Below are 20,275 nucleotides of genomic sequence, written 5' to 3' on the forward strand. Positions count from 1 at the left end.
AGGTCAGGGGTAGACAAACTGCAGCTAACAGGCTAAATCTAAATCATGCTACCTGTTTTTGTACATAAAGCTTCAATATAATATAGCCACACCAGTGCATTTAGGAGTTGCCTATGGCTGCTTGTTCTACAGTAGCAGAATCCAGGAGTTGTAACATGAGATTTTGGCCTTGCAAGCCCCAATATGTACTATATGGCCCTTTTCAGAAAGACTTTGCCAGCCCAGGACCTAGGACAATGCCTAGCAAATACAGGGACTCCGTAAATGTTCATTTTACCTTCTTCCCATTGATTAGTTCGGTTCAGTTTTACTCTTTAGGCACTCTTTAATGAAAAATAGTTCAGGTGTGGCCTTTTCTCATAGTTCTTCTAAAGCCCCTGCCCACTTCTGGAGTATGGCCAAAGCCTTGAGCCATGACACAAGACAGAACACACTGAAAGAGGCATCTCCATGGGCCAACACCCTGATATACAGCATGTCTTGGCTTGTTTTGGGTGCTGTGTATGTTGTAGGAATAGTACTTCCTCTAATCCATATGTAAATACAGGCATGCTATGTCGTTTGCAATGTGCCTCAATTTAGTTTAAATTATATCTCACTATATAGTATGAGGTTTGTCTAATCTATACTTCTTTAAAAACTTCTCAGTATAATCCCTAAAACTGGGCTATTTTTCCATTTCTAAATACACTAGAAAATTATGATTGCGCGATCTGTACTGTGTTCTGAAATCTCAAAGCAGGATTTTTCTGAAGTAGCTTCGGGCTATTTGAAAGAGAAAGTTCTCAGAGGAGTGATACCTTTTTGTTTGTTTTGTGTTTTAAGCAAATCATACTCAGAGTTCCTCAACAGTTTTGATTAGGGACACCCCAATGTCTAGTAGAAAACAAAGACCCCAGTCGGCTGGTGGATATGCCCAATGAGGACTCTGATTGCTGGCTCTGCTCCCCCTTCCACAGGGAGTAGAGAGAAAGGCGAGGATTTCTGTGAGCTGTTAAAGGACAATTATGTTTGATTGTTAATTAATTATTTTATAAGCTAGAGGCCTGGTGCACGAATTCATGCACCAGTGGGGTCCTTCGGCCTGGCCTGTGGGATTGGGCCAAAACTTGCTCTCCCCGACATCCCCCAAGGAGTCCTGGATTGTGAGAGGGTCCAGGTCAGGCCTACGGTCCCCACCAGTACATGATCAAGGCCAGGGAGGGACACAGAAATTGGCCAGTTGGGGAGGGACCACTGGAGGGCTCCAGGGCATGTCTGGTCCATCTCACTCAGTCCCCATCAGCTGGACCCCAGCAGCAAGCTAACTTATCACTCCAAGGGTCTTCTGCCCCCTGGTGGTCAGTGCACGTCATAGTGAGCGGTTGAGTGGGCTTAGTATATCATTACCATATTACACTTTGATTAATTGAATGGACGACTGGACACTTAGCATATTAGGCTTTTATTTTATAGGATTGTATTGAGAAATTTTTCTCAGAATAATAAAGGAATTTAAAACAATATTTTAACATGACCTTGTGTCTTTAAAAAGAATGTCGAGAAGAAGGTTTTTCTTCCAGCACTTTTCAGCGTCTCTAGTGCTTTCTCTACAGGCCTGTTAGCATTTATCCCAACATGTTGAAATTCTGTGTGCACTTGTCTGAATTCCCAGCTGATTGTGAATGTCTTGAGGCAGAGACTCTGTGCCAGCATAGTGCCTGGCACATAATAGACACTTAATAAAGGTTTATTGAATGAAAGCACTCCCCAGTGAGCATATTCATGCATATAGCTTTTTCTGTCTTTTGGAACTATTTCCTTAGGATTAATTCCCAGAATAGAGATTTCTAGGGCAAAGTGACGTGAACATGTTTATGAATCTTGATACATAAATGCCAAGTCGCTCTTATGTCTACTTGAGGTTCCTTCCAAGTGTGTGACTCTCATATTGTGTGGTATATTATTGCTAGATTGGCAGTCTGGTGTTCCATATTTTCTCAAGCAAAAAAAGAAGAAGAAGAAGAAAATGACAAGAGGGTAGATTATTGCCAGATTCAAGTCTGGAATGAACTTTGCATGTGCTTTAGGATGAAAATCTTCTAAGAGAATAAAAATCCTTCCTATGGAACTTGGGAAATGGAGGGCAATAGGAAGCTGGGACCAGGTATAGGATAAAAGCTCTTGTAATTGGGGCAAATAACTCCAATTTTATGACTGCTCTGAAGTTTTACTGTACTATTACCAATATTTCAAGAAAACAATTGAATGGCTTTTACTTGCTTTTTCCTCTCAACACATTTAATGTTCACATATGAAACATTGCTAAATGCAAATTGCTGTTCATGCACATTCCAAGGTCTGCTTTTTATCACGGTTTGCAACTGTTTGTCTTATGTATTATGCATTTCCATTTTCAATTGACTTGATTTGTGTGTGTGTGAAATAAGATTGAACCTCCTTTTTGTGACCTTGGGTGACACTAGCTTTTTTTGAGTTTGATATTATTCCCCTCCCTTGTTTAATATTTGGCAGCTTATAAGTTACCAATGATAAACAGCCATATCTACCTATTGGTGCAAGTATGCAAATGATGAATACACTGAGTCATCTGAATGCCACCTTATAGATGGCCCAGAAAGTTTGTGGAGACTGAGGATTCTACTGAATAGCTTTCTTTGAGTAAGGATCAGTAGGTATTCTAAAAAATGTATCAGTCTTTTGTGTTCTGTGTCCCATTGCGCGTGAATTCTTTTCTACATGTACCAATTATAATGAGTGAGTGAGTGTAAGAGGAAAAGGGATGATGGATTTAAGAGCCCAGCTCCTTAAACAGTGCCTGGAACATGCTTACATTACATGCTCTTTGCGGGATCCTCTACTTTTTTTTTTTTTTTTTTTTGCTAGGGTCAGTAAAGCCATAAAATATAATGAAAGGAGCCCTGTAATGTGACCAGGGGGTCTGGTTTCTGGTCACACTTCTGTGACTAGCTAGTTGTGTGACATTGGCAAGACTTCCTGGACCCTCCACTGCTTGCCTGTTTGCTTTAAAATCCTGGATTCCATTGGGAGGGTGGTGAAGCCTGTGGACCACTTTTGAGAATAATGTTTTAAAATGCATAAAATAAAATAAGTAGTAGGATGATAAAGGAAATCAGTTATATTGTAATAGCCACATAGACTATCTTTTTAATTTTGATATATGTGATGCATTATTAGCACATCAGATCAAGATCTATATGCAGGTGCACTACCTACCAAAATTTTGAAATGATAATGAGTATAAATGATTTATTATTATTATTATTATTATTATTATTATTTAAATTCTTTATTGTTTAAAGTATTACATACATTTCCTTTTTCCCCCATTGACCTCTCTCCAGCTGTTCCCCCCCCCCCCCCCCAGCACATGCCCTCACCCTGCTACTGTCAGTGTTCATACGTTATGCTTATATGCATGCGTACAAGTCCTTTGGTGGCTCATAAATGATTTTTTATTATACTTGCAGCAACTATAACGTGATACAAGAATATACATGATTTCCATTGGTGACAAAATTAAAAGGACTGCTAATACTGAGAATGTACATGAAGGAAATGATACATTTTGATATATTTCTGTTTGTGATTAGTAGAAAACCACAAAACAATCCAAGTTTATAGACACAGTACATTCTCTTCATATTCCCCTTAGAAGTCCGTGGACTCTAGGTTAGGAATGGCTGGATCAGCAGCTGCGGTCCTGGCAGCTTAGACACTGTATCACAGAGAAAGGCTGACCCAGATGGCCTCTTCAGTTTATCAGAACACCAACTTTAGGCCTGGCAGAGTTAAGCAGATCTTATGCCAGGAAAATAACCTTTGATTCACCTGGGAGTTAAGCTGGGAATTAAGCGGTGAGAAATGTACTGGGTTTTCATCAGTTGCTTTCCTAGTATGTAGCTGGCAAGCCCAGGAGTGTATTAAACACCGGCAGCATGAGTGTGTTGATTGTCACACTGACCATTTATTTGCCTTTGGAGGGACCTAAAGATCAGGACCTGTGGGAGTGTGGCCCTGTCCCTGCTCTGTGTGTATTAAGTTGTGTCCTCTGCTTACATCAGAGGAGCCTGTGTCTCAGCATCACCAGAGCATCACCATCTCTTTGTCATTACCACATATTCCTCTAGTTAAATAGGGCCATGAAGTTACAAAATCCTGTGCTCTACCTACCTGCTACTAGCTTGGTTTGGATTGTGTAGCTGGAAAGGAAGATCTTTGAAATAAAAAGATGTTAAGGAGCCAAAGCTGGTTTGGCTCAAGTGGATAGAGCATCAGCCTGTGGACTCAAGGGTCCCAGGTTTGATTCCTGTCAAGGGCATGTACCTTAGTTGCAGGCACCTCACCAGTATGGGGTGTGAAAAAAAATCAATAACATATATATATATATATATATATATATATATATATATATATATATACACACACACACACACATATATATATATATATATTAAGATGTTAAGGAATAATGGTGATATAGCTCTTCTCATGTACTAGTGTTGAAGTCATTTTTGAGAGTTTATAAGCACACCAATAATGAAGTTCTGAATGAGAAGGAATGACAAGCAAAGTGACTCTCAGACTTTCAGAAAATGGAAGCCTTTCCTTTTCATTAGCTGCCTACCACCTTAAACTTTGCATTTCAAGATAATATTTTTTCAGAGAGAGAGAGAGAATGCTTTTCAAAGTCATACCACTTGCCCATTATGGCATCACCTCACAATATTAGTTTCTAATACAAAGGAGGATTCATTTTTGGCTTTAAAGTTGCATTGAAAAATCCCTCCATGTTAATCTGGGTGCAGACTTTTAGCCCAATAGACCTGGAAGCGGAGCAAAGTGTTGAGGTTTGATGTGTCCATATGTTTGGGAAAGGTAATTCATGCAACCATAAGCTTACTTTGTAAACATGGAATTATTTTCAGGTTAAAAGATCTTCTACCAAATTAGATAGGAAGCTCGAAGCAATTTTTCCTCCTTTAGTTGCTGCTATGGATCAATGTCTTTTATTGACTTTTTAAGGGTTTGCATGCAATTTTCTATCATGGTCGTTTATGCTAATCAGTATGAAACAGAATAATTGTAAATCATAGCCCCTTAGGCACATATTTCCCTCCTGTTATACTTGAGACCATGGAATTCTGTTCAAAAGAGATGAAAAAACAATCCATCATTTTTGAGTGACTCATGGAGCTGACACAGGTGTTGATGGCAAGGACTTCTTTATCTTTGGGCTTCACCTTATATTTTAATTTTAAATGCAAATGAAACTGAAACTCCCTATGAAAAGAAATCAGGTTTAAATTAGCCAGTTCCTTTTATTTGTGAAAATCCAAATATATCATGTTAAATAAACTATAATATATCCTATTTTAATCTTTTTACATAAGAGTATTAAGAATTATCTCCATCAGGTAAGCATTTTTATGTAATTATTTTAAATTATCAGCATTGTAACTCAAAGATGTACTGTATAAGGATATTTAGATATTTTTACTGAATTTATTTGGATGACATTGGTTAATAAAATTATATAGGTGTATATTTCTATAATACATCATCTGTATATTGCATTATGCGTTTACTACCCCAAGTCAAGTGTCCATCCATTACCATTTATCCCCTTTACCTCTACTATCTCCCTCCACTCCTTACCCTCCGGTAATCATCACAGAGTTGTTGACGAATATGATTTGTTTTTCTTTTCTTTTTCTTTTTTTTTTGTTGCTTAATTCCTTCACCTTTTTCACTCAGCCCCACAACAGTTGTCAGTATGTATATTTATTATTTACATATTTAAGAATACAATTAAAATAGTGTAGAAGACAGCCATTTTTTACTTTAATGTTGTACTCAGACAGTTTGACTATTGCCCACATTTGAGGTGCATAACTCATTGAAGTGTACAGTTATTACAGAAGCAAAGTAAAATATATCTGTCTTAACCAGTAGCTCAGACATATGTGCTTTATTCTCATCCGAGTCCCAAATATGCTGTGGAAGTGAAGTCGACTCCAGCTGTACTCCATGAATGCCAGTGTGATGTGCATGGAAGGGTCTGAAGGGGCTAATGGGACCTCATGGGACACCCCAGAAGAAACCCCATTTAGTGATGGTCTTAGACATGGTCCCTGGATGTCAGTAGGCATAAAACTGCATGAAGATCGGAAAGCTTCTTTCTAGTTTTCTTTAGATCATCCCCAATAAAAATTTGACTATCAGCATGAAAAGTGAGATCTCCATTCCCTAAGGGGTATAAGCCTTTTCCCAGGAGAGTTTTCAGTCTAGAAAAGGTTTGTGATTGTCAGTGAATAGAGAGTTGGATAAGGAAGGGATGATTTGGCTCTTAGTCTGTTTTTAAGCAGTTTATGTATGAAACATCCTTACTTCCTGGAAGCCAGCCCTTAGGGTAGGATCTGTTGCTATGGCCACCTCTGAGTTTAAGAGAATAGTCCTAAAGCAGGGGAAATTCCACTTGGGAGCTGGGAGGTGGGCGCAGCCTGCTCCCATCCTCTGCATCTGTTAGTTCATGAATTCAGTAAATACTAGTTGAGTCCCTTTCTTACATTAGGCATTGTGCTGAGGAGTCAGTGGCAAAGAAGACAGTTCCTGCCCACTTGAAAGCTTGCAGTTTCATGGGGCATGTGGTGTGGGTGGGTATCGGGGGAGGAAGACACAAAGGATTAACAAGAATTTATAACATTGCCTGTGTATATGTCTGTGCTTGCCTCCTCTTAGCCATGTCGTAGATGCTCGAATAAATAGGGTTTTGAGAGCATCCCAGAGACATGTAACAAAAAAATGGGCTCTCCGGGAAATAAACCAGGTTGGTGGGAAAGAGAGGAGTCCGTGAAAGGTGGAAGAGAATAGCCCAGGCAGAGAGACAAACGCCTATCCAACGAGCCTTTGGAGTAAGACTTGAGGAGAAACTGATTACAGTGATAAGCAGAGGCCTGGAATTCACTTTGTGGGCAGCAGGAACCACTGGCGGGTTTTACAACGGGGCAACGATGCTATCACGATCACAACCTTCCCATTGAAAAAATTGTTGGTAGTTGGAGGATGCTTTGGAATTGGGCAAGCTTCATTCATAGGCTTTCTGGCCAGAGATGCTGATGATACCACCACCAGGCTGGTGGCTGTGAGGGCAAGGGGACATGTTCAGGAAATGGAATCCATGGGACTGGATAGATCAGTTAGATGATTAGAGTGAGGAAGGGGAAATGAGTTTGTTCCTGTTTTCTGCTTTAGGCGGTTGGCTAATGGCGCCCATCACTGAAACTAAAGGACAGGTTGGGTATAGATGATAATTTCAGTTTGGGATTCACTGGCTGAGCCTCTGTAGACACATGGGTGGAGATGTGCAGCTGACGGCTGAATACAGGGTTTGGAATGTAGAAGAGATCCAGGTTGGGGATTAAGAATCATCTACATTAAGATTAATGAAGGGTCCCAGAGTTAATGTTGATTATTACCCTTCCAGAGGTCTCAAGGTTTCAGGGCTGCGTGGACTCAGGGACTGAATCTAATCTTTCAGGCCCTCTGTGTTTCCAAGTGAAATGAAGGTGGGTGTGGAGAGATGATGTGCACATGGTTTAAATAGTATTTCTGAGACAGGGCAAGCCACAGAACCTTATACTTACCTTTCTGTAGGCATGTGTGCTTTCTTTTACTTTGGATTAGCGTTTGGGATTTAAGCATCTTTTATTATAGGTTAATTTGATTGCTACTCTAGGTTCATGGTACTATTGGCCTTTTCGTTGTAGTTAAAAGTAAATTGGAACCACACTATCCTGTTCATTCTATCTGTATGGAAAAAGAATTAAGAATTGAGAGAGATGATAGGAGCTGAGTAGGAAATTACAATTGGAAAGTTCTGTGACATAGTGTTTTCTGATTGTTAAATTTAGTTTATTTTGGTTTTTCACTTTGACAAGAACAAAAAGCATTTTCTATTTAAAGGTCTTCCATTAACAGTATTGCTTTTGGGTCCACATAGAAGAGAAGGGAATAGTGGGAGTTTTAAAAGGAAAGCATATGGAGTAAGGGGTAGGAGGAAAACACAAGTTCGTTTTGGTTGAGTTTATAATTTGATGCTAACCACATCATTGAAATAGCTGTCTGCGACCTTGAAAAGTTTGTGCCATGTGCAGGTCTATACAAAGTTGATCTGAAAATAAGTCTTATACCTTTTAGATTCCTGAATTACATACTACAGAATTTCATTTAATGAAATTTTAAATTTAAATTAAAAATGTAGACATGTTTAAATTTGAAATTTACTTTGATTTCATGATTCAATGTGAAATGTATATTTAGGAACATCTAGAGATTTACAAATCCACATTTCTAATTAAGTATATATTTTTCTTATCTAAAGACTTTATATACATGTGGCTAGATATTTTTCATTCACATCCTTCACATCCTTAAGTGTGTTCATTTAACAAAGAATTTCCCAGAGTAATACAATATAAAAGCTTTGTAATTTAGTAATCCCATTAAATAATACTTCTATTTTATATTCTTTTGCTTCATAGTCTCAGGGGCAATATTTAATGGTTTAGGGTTGTTTCCCTTTTAAACTTTGGCTTAAACCAGGTTAGAACTGAGTGTAAGATCTGAGGTGACCAACTGATGGCCTATTGGGTAGCTGTTGTTAATCACGTTTCCAAAACTTTGGTTCTTAAAGAGGTAAACATAGCCCCAGTGGCCAAAATATATCATCGGAGTGACATTTTTACTCAGGGAAAACAGCAACAACAAAAATCTTTTTATTTCTGTAAATTGTCATTCCAGAGCAATCTTAAGGCAAATTGTCAGAGGCCTGGGACTGAGTTTTGGAATAAGACCTGTTTTATATATAGTAAAGAGTCTGTGGTTTTAAACCCTTTCATTCTATGTTGCCGTTTCCAGCGGCTTTCGTTTAAAACATTGAAACCATATGAGCTTTATATATTTGGAGCACCTACAGTCTTGTAAATGTTCTTTGCCTCAGCACTTTCCTATCCTGAGTGTTGTGTCACTCATAGCATCTCATTGTAGAGAAGCTTGGGTTTATTTTTATTTGGTATCTTGATTCAGCAGTGCATTGAGCTAAAGAGGCCAAGGTCACGAAGGTTGTCCTCATGCCCATCAACTTTTACAGTGAAAAGTATGTTTCCTATAACTTCAGAACTGGCTGATAACATTCGACTAATTTTGTTTCAAGCATGGATGAGGCTACCTAACCCATGAACTGTACTGGAAGAAAATAAAACTGATGTCCATTGGGTGGAATCTTTCCAAATGGGGACAGTATTTTTTTCCTATGTGAAGGAAAGCATTTACCTTCTTCTCTGCATGGTCCCCCACTGGAGTAAAGTGCATGCATTATTTCAACAGACTTAATTTTAATGCAAGTTCCTGGTGGATAGAGACTGTGGGTCTCCAAAGCACCACCCCACCTGGAGTCCTGCATTGACCTCACTGGCTCCTCCAGGAGAAAGCAGGAGGCATTTCCCAGAGTAGATAGCAGAGGAGGGTCATCTCTTGTCACCTCTTTAACCTGATTTATTGCCTTTGAATTTTTAAATAAGGACATATTTTAAGTTCTGTCTCGGGACTGAGAGCTCTGATCATTCATGCAGTGAACTTTGAATAAGTTGGTAAGATTGGCTGGACCCTATTATCATAATGGATGGTGACTCTCTGACATTTGCAAAGGTATGCCCCATTTGTACTAAAATAAATGAATTAGTACTTAAAAATAATTTACCAGATTTTTTCCCCCCTATTGGCACTAAACCAGAGGTTATTTGCATGCAAAGTTAACAACTGAAAAACTGCATGCAGACTTGGTGAAGATTTGTTGAATCTATGTTAATTGGTGCAACCCCATTAAACCTGATTGCATCGATCCGTTAGCGGGAGAGAGGACAGGAATCACTTTACTCTTATGGACCTGCAGTCTGAGTGGCTAGATTTCCTAAATACACAAGGATTTTTATGAAGTGAGTATTATTTGCCAGGCCCGTTGACCTGCCTGCTGGCTGATCAGTTTATAGGCCAGGATGGTGGTTCTCGCTCTGAGTCAGTTTTAATTCTAGCTCCTTTCCTTAGAGAACTAATTTGTCTCGCTCTCCTAGATGGAGAGCTAGATCACTGGTATCCTTTGCTGCCATGACACACGTGGGAATGAGTCAGTGGAAAATTCACTTACTCACCGTGACCTACTTCTGTCACTTGCATTGAGGTGTGCTTATTTGTCAGAAGCCATCTGTCCCCCTTCCAGAAACTCTTGCTCCATTGCTATTTTCACCCCTGAGCCTATAGGTTCTTTGAGAATATTTAGTTACCTGGATCTGCCCATCAATTATTCTGTTGTATATGTAATCCTTTTAGATTGAGCCCTGGAGGCTAGGGGTGGAGTCTGACTTTGTGTAACTCTCAGTACATCCTGACCCATGATCACTGCTTTCTGATGAAGATTCTAGGCTTTTGAGTAGAAACTTTAATTAGGAATTCTCACTGATTTAAGAAAGGGAGGTTAGGCCAGATTCTTCCCTCCCCCTTTTTAAGCAAAATTTCCTGTCCTCATTTAAAAAAAAAAAATATATATATATCTTATTGATTTTTTACAGAGAGGAAGGGAGAGGGATAGAGAGCTAGAAACATCAATAAGAGAGAAACATCAATCAGCTGCCTCTTGCACAACCCATACTGGGGATGTGCCCACAACCAAAGTATATGCCCTTGACTGGAATCGAACCTGGGACCCTTCAGTCCGCAGGCCAACACTCTATCCACTGAGCCAAACTAGTTATGGCTTTTCTGTCTCATTTTTATTAGCTTATTTGGTCATTCATTCATTCAACAAGGTTTAAGCACCTTTGCCTTTGGTATTGCGACTGAGGTCACAAACAGAATAAGATGATATTTGCTGGCACAGAGTTTATAAGAGTAAGACCAGTTGGAAACAGCATTTTAAATGTGGGGAAGTGCAGACTATTCCACACCAAGGTAAAAATGAGGACTATTTCTTGCCTGATTTTGTTCCTCTACACCAGCCCTGTCTCTCTCGGCTGAGGGTTTGCCTGCTCCACAGGCCATGCGTATCAGACTGTGAAACGGTTTAACAGAGAACTTTATGCAAATGCTGAGAAGGTTTATTGAAAATACCAGAGTTCTCTATTCCAGAAAAAGCAATTATATATTTTATTATGTACAAAAACACAGACACATATGTATAGCAACTACAAACAACATGTAGTAACTCAGACTTATTGCTGCTTATTTTATGTCCAATATTATATATTCCTCAAAGTATTAGACATTGTGTACCATTTTTACATATTAAACAAGATAAATTTCAGTTGGACATTGTTTTAAGATACCTAGTTTATGACTTACAATAATCTAGAAATGCTTATTGCCCTGGTTTAACCATATTTACAGACTCGGCCTAGGAATGGATAGCCTTACTTACAATAAATGTGTAGAGAAAGTAAGCTGGAAACCCACATTTGATAAATGAGTAGAATAGTATTCTTTTTGAAACCCACGCGTACACACACACAAAGAAAGAAGAAAGAAAAAATACTTGCTGACTTTTTAGCACTTTTACACTTGATCTTAGCCAAAAGGCCGAGAAGCGATTTTTTAGCACTTTTAAAAAAGTGTCAACTATTAACATTAAATTAACAGAGTGGAATGTTGTTCTCTGCTGACTGATGGAGTTGTGAACATTACTTTATTTGGGTCTTAATTTCTTTGTGCTCCTTACAGATTGTAAGATCCCTCTCCTTGTTTGGGAAGAATGGGTAGAGAAGAAATTCGGATCAGGCTGAGTTTGCTTGTCACGATACGGAGCATACGGAGCAGTGTAGGCATAGCTTTATAGTTTAGAAAATGTTCTGTGCTTTCTGACCAAGACCCAGAAGCTTCTGGTCAGAGTACCAGTGAAGCTGCCAGTGCCAAAGTCACTGAGAGCTAGTCGAGCCGAGTGAGTGCCCTGTGAATGTGTCGCATTAACATGATCTAGATTTTGCAATATGATCGCTGATTAACTTTGACACCGCTGTGGGAAGACAGCCTGCCGGTGTCCATTTTCTCATTACAGTTTCACCTTTATCCTTGCTTTTGCAACCACTTTCGGTGATAAGCAAAGTTCAGGTTTCAAAGGAAAGTATCAGGTTATTGTCCAGTAATATGGCTTTTGTGAATTCGCATCTACATACGCCATCCATCTGGAGATGCACACAAACAATGGAGTCCAAGAACAGGTTTTTACACGATATTACATTTCATTACAGGTACCACCTTGTTTCTCCGCTTGGTTCTCCATGAAAGGGGCTCTTCATGGCAGCTTACTTTTCACACCAGACCACATTGCAAACAGGAGATTAGAGCATAAGCCAGTTGGCCAATGTCTTAGGTATAAAATGCCTTATCTGGCTTTGTGCAATCTCTTCATTCAAAACAGCTTACCTAAAAGGCTTTTATCTTTTGTTGTAGTGTCATCACAAGCCACACCTAGCTATTTAGAATTATTCTTTAGAGCTTATTCAGATGTTTTCTGCTAAGCTGCTTTGTGTAAGGTGTTGAAAAGCAATATGTTCTTTCTGGGACATGAACTCCTAAGGTGATTGGATGTGCTCTCTGTCACCACAAAAATGTGACATTTCTGCAACCTTTGGGAAAGGCTCAGGCAGGAAATGGATGCGGTTCCTGCCAGGCTGTACTTGTGGGCATTTGGATGCGGTGTGTGTGTGTGTGTGTGTGTGTGTGTGTGTGTGGAGGGTGCATCACAGTGATTCCAAACCCACACGTGGCCTCCATCCTCCCTGCGGTGCCAGATGCCTACCTTACATCTCTCCACTGATTGGATAGCCAGGAGTTCTACAGTGAGGACCAGGGGACCTTCCCCAGTCTCGGGCTTCATTCTAACCCCTGTCCTGGGAGCTTTATGCTTTCTTCACACGAGACTGTGATCCCACTTAGGTTTGGCATTGCCGCTTCAACTGTATAAGTTCCCAGAAATTGAATGTGAGACACTTTATATTCCAATGCAATATGGTAATCACCACCCGAATATAAATCTAGTAATTAAGGCTCTAAAAGGGGTGAGTATAGTTAACAACAGATGCTGGGGAAAGATGCATGTAGAGTTCTTGATTAGCTTAGAGTAGCTGCTGATGTCTAGCGCAGACAGTGTGCTCTGTGTGGATGTTCTCTGCGTGGTAGTCTTCGTTTATGAGTGCCCTCACGTGACTTGGGGGTTAATTTATAAACAGGATTCTAAAGGCTGCTCCTCCTGAGTGCACCATTGAGGTTGCCCATCTTTGCTTTCAGATCTCTGCAGCTCCAGGAGTGCATACCAGGTTGTTATTGGCATTTTCAGTCAAGGAGACCGTTTTCCTTTGGCTTTTCTATTTGTCGAGTTGACCAAGCTGCCGAAGTCTGCTGTGTCTGCCCCACAACATTAATAACTATTAGAACTGGGCCCGGCCGGTTTTGACTAGCACTACGGTGCCTCACCATCAGCGGCAAAGCCAAACCTCAGTGAAATCACTGTCACGTGTGAAGGAAGCATAATCAAAGGACTCAGGGAAGTCCTCCCATTAGCAACATGTATGGTCAACGTTCTGTGCTTTGTTTTCATTTTAAATCGGGTTCTGAGGAGGGATAGGCTTTTGCTAGAATAACTGACATAAGCAGTTTGCCAATATTCTCTGAGTGAGTTGAAGCTGGCTGGTACTTCTCCAGTAAGAGAGAGAACTTTATTGGGGTGTGGTTGACATATAAAAAGATGTACATATTAATGCATACAAGTTGATTAGGTGGAGATGAGTGTACAGGCATGCAACTATCATCACAGTCTAGTGTCGCTGCTGGTGGTAACCTCCTTGATGTGGTCAGGTGACATAGATGCCAGCACTTGCTCTCTGCTTACCTGAGTTGCTTATAGTCAAGCCCACTGGGAGCAGGGAGGCCTGTCCTATGCTGGTACCTGGTACTTCCAGATGCCTACAGTGAGCACGCGCATCTGTAACTGTCTCTGGCAAAGCAAGCATGGTGCCTGCTCTTATTCTTTCCTACTCATCTTTATCCCCAGCCACATCATGTCCAGCATGAGGCCCGCGTCCTGTGCCTCTTGGAGCCCTATGCTGGAAAGGAATGGGCACAGGTCCTGGTCCTTCACACCATCAGCTCCACAGCCATACACCTCTGCCTTCTCTCCACCTCCCACCCCAGCAGGACAGCTCACCATGCCTGCTCTTCCCTTCCATCCCCTGTAGGGGTGTCACTCAGGCAGCTCCCCTCCGCTACCTCCTCCCTCCTGCTTTCCCTCCTGAGGCAGAGCCACTGAACACCCTTGCAGGCCCAGGATCCCAGGCTCTGAACACACAGACCTCTTGGAATGAGAGAAGGAATACATACCGTTCATTCTCTTCCAGGAGAAAGAGCACCACAAACTAGCTATCTCAAATTATCTTGTCACAGGATACATTTGTCATCACTCCCTCTTGGGACTGGTGGCTAGCAGTATTAAACTGACATCTGCTCTTCTTTGTAAAACAAACACATATTTTCCCAGAGTAAGAGGTTATAGGATTCGTGATTAAAATATTTTGAAAACTAGAGCACAAGTGCACTGACATTTAGACTCCCATCTTCCCACCACGGGGAAGTAGGCGCCATTACGACTTGTGTGCCTTTCCTCCCAATGCATTTCTGTTGCATTCTGTGTATTTTAAATACGTTCGCTATCAGGCATTGGACCCTTCGTTTTTCACCGATGTCTTTGTAAGCATTTTTGGAATCCTATCCCATCTTGGTTTCCCATTTTCATTCAGGGTTTTTTAGAGGGAGTACAAGCTAGATCATTCAGAATTATCCTTTGTTCTCTATCACCTCAGAAAGAGTTCCAAGATGTGGATAGGAGGAGGGTGATAAATTGGCTTGATTAACCACAAACAAAAACGTCCAGAGAGAGGGACCAGGCAGTCCTAGGGGTCTCTAGAGAGGAGAAAAGTGCGTGGGCAAGCAGAGAGGTTTGGTTGGAGACTCGAGCTTTTCGGTTCTCAGAGGGAAAGTCAGTCCTCGGTCAGCCTCAGTCCTTGACACCGTCTGGATGACCCTTTGCTCCATCTGTCTGTCCTGGGCTTTCTCATCATTGGACTTCAGGCGAGTGTGGCTCAGGCAGAGCCAGGTCTTTATTGTGGGGTATGTGTGTAGGCACATGCACTCCATTCTGTAGATAAAAAGCATTTGGAGGACAGAATGACCAAAAAATGAGTCATCCTATTTAAAGTTTCCAGCCCTATTTCTATTCCTGAATCTTATCAATTTTTTAAAAAGCATTTTAAAAAAGGGTAGGGAAGTAGTTACAAATTAACTCTTTCTCTTATTAAATTAGAGGTTAATCTTTTGGAGGTCAAGTCATTTCTTGCAAGGAGGTAGAAAACTAATCCAAGTTCTCTAAGAGGAAGTTTTAACAATTCAGAAATGACTGAGCTCAGAAGGAAGGCAGTGATTGTGAGGGCTGGGGGGAGCAGGTGGCGCTTGGGGCATAGAGTTATCATTTATAATTAATATACCATTGATACTCTGGTGCCAGACTCATTGCCAGTATTTTATTTTTTTTAACTAGTGCACAAAAATTAATTTGGTTCTATTGGTGTTTGCTATAATACAATAATTGGAAAATTATTTATAAATGGAATTGTATGTTTTTGTTGAATAAATTACAATACTATGGACACATCCAATAATCTTCCTGGGATCTCCCATACCCTTCATTCTCCATTTCCTGTTTCTTAGTGATACCGTGTTTCTTGTGCTAAGTGTCTTTATTCTGTAGCAGTTACTTGAGAAAATGCCTTCCCCTGCCTAAGATGGGAACAATTTGCCTACCCAGATATGAAACCTTTCGTTAGCAGGTGCATTTCTAATTTAGATGATTACATGTTGGTTTATTTCATTTCGTTTTGGTCTTTAGTGTGTGGTATATGTTTTTTAACGTGCCTGCCTAGTTTCTGTCAAACCTTGGGGAGACAGATTTTTTTTTTTTTTTTGTCTTCTCAAATACACAATGTCCCCTAACCGAACAATGGAACTATTTAAAAATGCAGGGAAATGTCTCCCTGCCCAGATTTCCTGATTGCAGGCTTATAAGCACATCTCGTGGGTCCTGTACCCTTGTTCCCTCTCCCTGGGACCTTTAAGAAATGTTGGGGATTTTTGGTGGTGAGCCTCAGACACACAAGTTGAGTTAAAACAGAAACCAGGTTGATGGAGATAGCTCTGTCTGATGACACTTTTTATCACCAGGTGCTAGTCTCCAATTTGCTCAAAGTTGACATGACCTATTGTTTTTTTTTTTAATTATTTTAAAATATTGAGTCCTTCAGATGCAAAAAAAGGGTGTGATTCCCCCCCTCCCCCCTAACTAGAATGAGAAATAATTTTTGTCATCTGAACATAGCACCACATTTTTGGTGTACTGTGTGTGAGGCAGATTAGCTAACAGCACAAATGATTTTGCTCTTACTGTGTAGTTATGTGAGTTCAGAAACTTTGGTGCCTACTTGAATAAACAGTCATAGTGGGTGAAAGCTGAACTCCGAGGCAGAGAGCACTCTGTTATATGTCAGCCCTCCAGTTTTGTTATTAACTGAGGATGAAAATATCATGTGGCCACAAAGCCCCAGGAATGGCCCACTTGTCAGCTACGGGCAGATTGTATTTTTACGATCCATTGTTGTCTTCATATGTATCTTGATCTTTCAATAGGATTTAGGGTCTAACTATCTATTTCTCTCTCTATATATATATAAAGCCAGTGACTAGAACACCATAATGACCAGAATGACAGGTCACTATGACGCCCACTGTGGCCAGCAAACCCCCCATCGTCTTTCCCCCCAGCCAGTCCTGTCCCAGATGGGCCTCTACCACCTTGATTGGCCTGCAGACCCTCCCTCTAGCTAGCCCTGCCCCTGATTGCCCCCCTAATCCTAATGGGGGGGGACAGCCAGCCAACCTACAGCTCCTCTCCCTGGCCTGCCCTGCCCCTGGTGGGCCCCCACGTTTCCAATCAGCCCACAGCCCCTCTCCCCATCCAGCTCCGACCCCCATTGGCCCTCCACATACATCAATTGGGTTTGGGTGTGGGGCTGACTGGCCAACTTCCCATGGCCCCTCCACCAGCCTCTGACCCCTGATCAGCCCCACCACCCAATTTGGGGGTGGGGCCCACCTGCCAATTACCCATGGCCCCTCCCCCCAGCCAGCTCTGCCCTATTTGCCCAATTGGGGTGGGCCAGCCAGCCAAACACCCGCCATGTACTTCTCCCTACAGGCCTGACTCTGATCTGCCAATTGGAGCCTGGCCAGCTGGACCCCACACATGCACAAATTTGTGCACTGAGCCTCTAGTTTTAAAAAATAATAAGCAGCTGAAACCGGTTTGGCTCAATGGATAGACTGAAAGGTCCCAGGTTCTATTCCGGTCAAGGGCATGTAACTTGGTTGCGGGCACATCCCCAGTAGGGGGTGTGCAAGAGGCAGCTGATCGATGATTCTCTCTCATCGATGTTTCTAACTCTCTATTCCCTCTCTCTTCCTCTCTGTAAAAATCAATAAAATGCATATTAAAAAAATAATAAAAATAAAAAATAATAAGCAAAAGTAGCCTGTGGGAGATTCCCCATTCGTTTTTTTCTTAGTATCAATGATTTGTTTTTATTAAAGTAAAATATCCTAATTCTAGTCTTGATATGCAATATGATTTCCTGTGAGTTACTCAGAATCCTCTTCTTTTTTTTTAAATTTGTATTGTTAAAAGTGTTACATAGGTCCTCCTTTTCCCCCCAAATATGGAAATTTTATGCAGCAGGGTGCCTCTCTCTATACCATTGAACTTGTGCTTAGAATTGTTTCCTGAGAAGGCCAGGGATTCCATAACTTTAATAAACAGGAATCCAGGAACACAATGAGCAGGAACTCTCTGAGTCATTGCAGGGAATGTCCAATGCATGTCAGTTGGATGCCTGGTGAACTGGGTGAGGAGGAGGAATTGGTGTGTTAGTCTGGAGCTCAAGGTACTTACTTATAAGGGCCAAACCCCAGACAAGGGACAAGTGACCTCAGCTCTTTAAACACAAGGCTGGGCCTGTGAGAAATAGATGGCCACAGCCCTAAAAGGCAGGCCAGTGATTTGAAGGGAGTGAAGCAGGAAACTTTTCCTTAGTAACTGATGCTTCTCTGACTTGGTTCTGGGACTTGTCTGAACTCCTGCCATAGATTTATGTAACTGACACAACTTGGAGACACCTTTTCTTACACACAGACACGTTTCTATATGAGTTCTCTTAGAGTCTGGGAAGTCTCTGCAGACCAAGAAAGGGGAAAGATGCCAGACTAAAGGAATGTTATCTTGAAAGACTAAAGTACAACAGAAGTATCCAAGATTTGGGGTCACAAGATTATAGTAGTTGCAGATTTTGTGTTGGGTTTGTTTTATGTTGAGATGTATCATTTCTAAATACTTCAACTTAAAGAAAAACAGCTTGTCTCAATAATAGTCAATGTATTTATTATATGTTTTAGATCTTCTGCTGGAGAGATTCGATTCCTAATACATTTAATTCTTTTCTCCAAAGCCCTTACATGAAAAGGTATTTCACATCACAAATTTGATTCCCATGTTCTCTAGTAAAGAGCCAGATCTAGAAATAAAGAAGCAAAAAATAGCCATGTTATCGGGGGCATGATCCGGAAATTTGGATTTAATTTTGAAATCTATTCAGAAACAGGGGAATAAAAAAAAATCTGATTCACACATGGTTGTGTGTGAGTAAGGCCAGCTGGCCCAGATGGGGATAAGGAAGAGCAGCCTGCTTGCCTGATAATCCATGTGTTGGGTCATCTGCCTTTGTTTCCTTGAGAATACTCTGTGAAGGAGGGACTGTCCAAATCATGACATCTCACCTGTCTGTTTACCATGAGCCTGAAAACTCTCTACACGTATGTTCCAGGATAAAAAGCATGCCTCTTGGTGACACTGAGGTGTCTGTCTATCGGGGCCAGGATTGCTGCCTCCAGTAAAAGCTCTCATTCTGATGTGAAGCTTTACAGCTTGACCCACCTCCTCTATCAGACCATCAGGCTGCACACTCAGAACTCTGGTTTGATTCATACCCAAGAGCAGCTCCATTTCTTAGGCGTGGATCCATAGTCATCACGCTCACCAATGCTGAGGTTAATTTACAAGGATCTATACAGTTAATATTGGACTTAGGCCCCTTAATCTTCTCATTAACCCCCTATAGACATTGAACAGAATGGTTAAAAGCACAGGCTCTGACTGAAGGCAGTTTGCCTGGGTTTGGATTCCAATTTTTCCCCTTACATGTGTGTGATTTTAAACAGTTTCTAAACTTCTCAGTTCTACAGTTTTCATACCTGTAAGGTATGGATGAAAATAATTCCTACCTCCTAGAGTCGTTATGGACAGCAAGCCTCTGCTTGGCATGTGTTAAATAAACACTTGGTCAAAGTGAGCAGTTGTTATCGTTGCTCCTGTGACTCACAATGGGACAGAAGTCTCCAGGAAGCTGGTCAGAAGCTTGTTTGGACAGGAAGGTAGCAGAGCGAGGCACGTTCGATGGCTTAAATGCTTAATGGCATTGGGCACAGGCCGGCAGATGCACTCGGTTTGGGCAGTTGATCTGAAACGCTGGAGTGTGGTGGGTGCAGTCCTTGTTTGTACCTCTGCCTTAACTTTGCCAGTTGAAGCCCTTGGCCAGTGCTTCTTTGGACTCTTGAACCTGTGGTTCTACAGCTTTTGTCTTTCTGTTTCTAAAACCAATCATTTTATTTTTCACTGTTAAATTCTTTCTATAACTGCGATAACATTTACATTTACATTTACTATCAAGCCTAGTTGCCTTAGAACCAGTCTCTGGCTTTTACATAATTCAATGTATTAATTTTAGAAGTTAATTCTGTGAGCACTCTCATGCTACTTGTTCCAAGATCCTTGAGGGAAAGCTTTGGTGTAGCATTCTAAGAATGAAGACATATATGCATGAAAAGATGTGTGCAAAAGAGAAAGAACAAAATGCTTTTTTTTGACACCTAATATTTTGAAGCACTTGCTATGTGCCAAGCACTAGGATAGTATCTTTTACATTATCTCATTTAATTTCTCTGTAGCCCTCTGAGGTAGCTTATATTCTTAAACCCATTCTACAGAGCAGTAAAT

At 41.0% G+C, this 20,275-nt stretch overlaps 1 protein-coding gene and 1 pseudogene across 6 annotated transcripts in view; one reads left to right on the forward strand and one right to left on the reverse strand.

Annotated features, from left to right (window-relative positions):
• MAST4 (microtubule associated serine/threonine kinase family member 4) overlaps nt 1–20,275 on the forward strand; it is a 505,205-nt gene that overhangs the window by 367,681 nt on the left and 117,249 nt on the right. The gene's annotated exons all lie outside the window — the stretch shown is intronic.
• Nucleotides 11,535–11,661, reverse strand: LOC118704060 (annotated as a pseudogene).

This window comes from Pipistrellus kuhlii, unplaced genomic scaffold (assembly GCF_014108245.1).
Source record: "Pipistrellus kuhlii isolate mPipKuh1 unplaced genomic scaffold, mPipKuh1.p scaffold_m20_p_4, whole genome shotgun sequence".
Lineage (NCBI taxonomy): Eukaryota > Metazoa > Chordata > Mammalia > Chiroptera > Vespertilionidae > Pipistrellus > Pipistrellus kuhlii.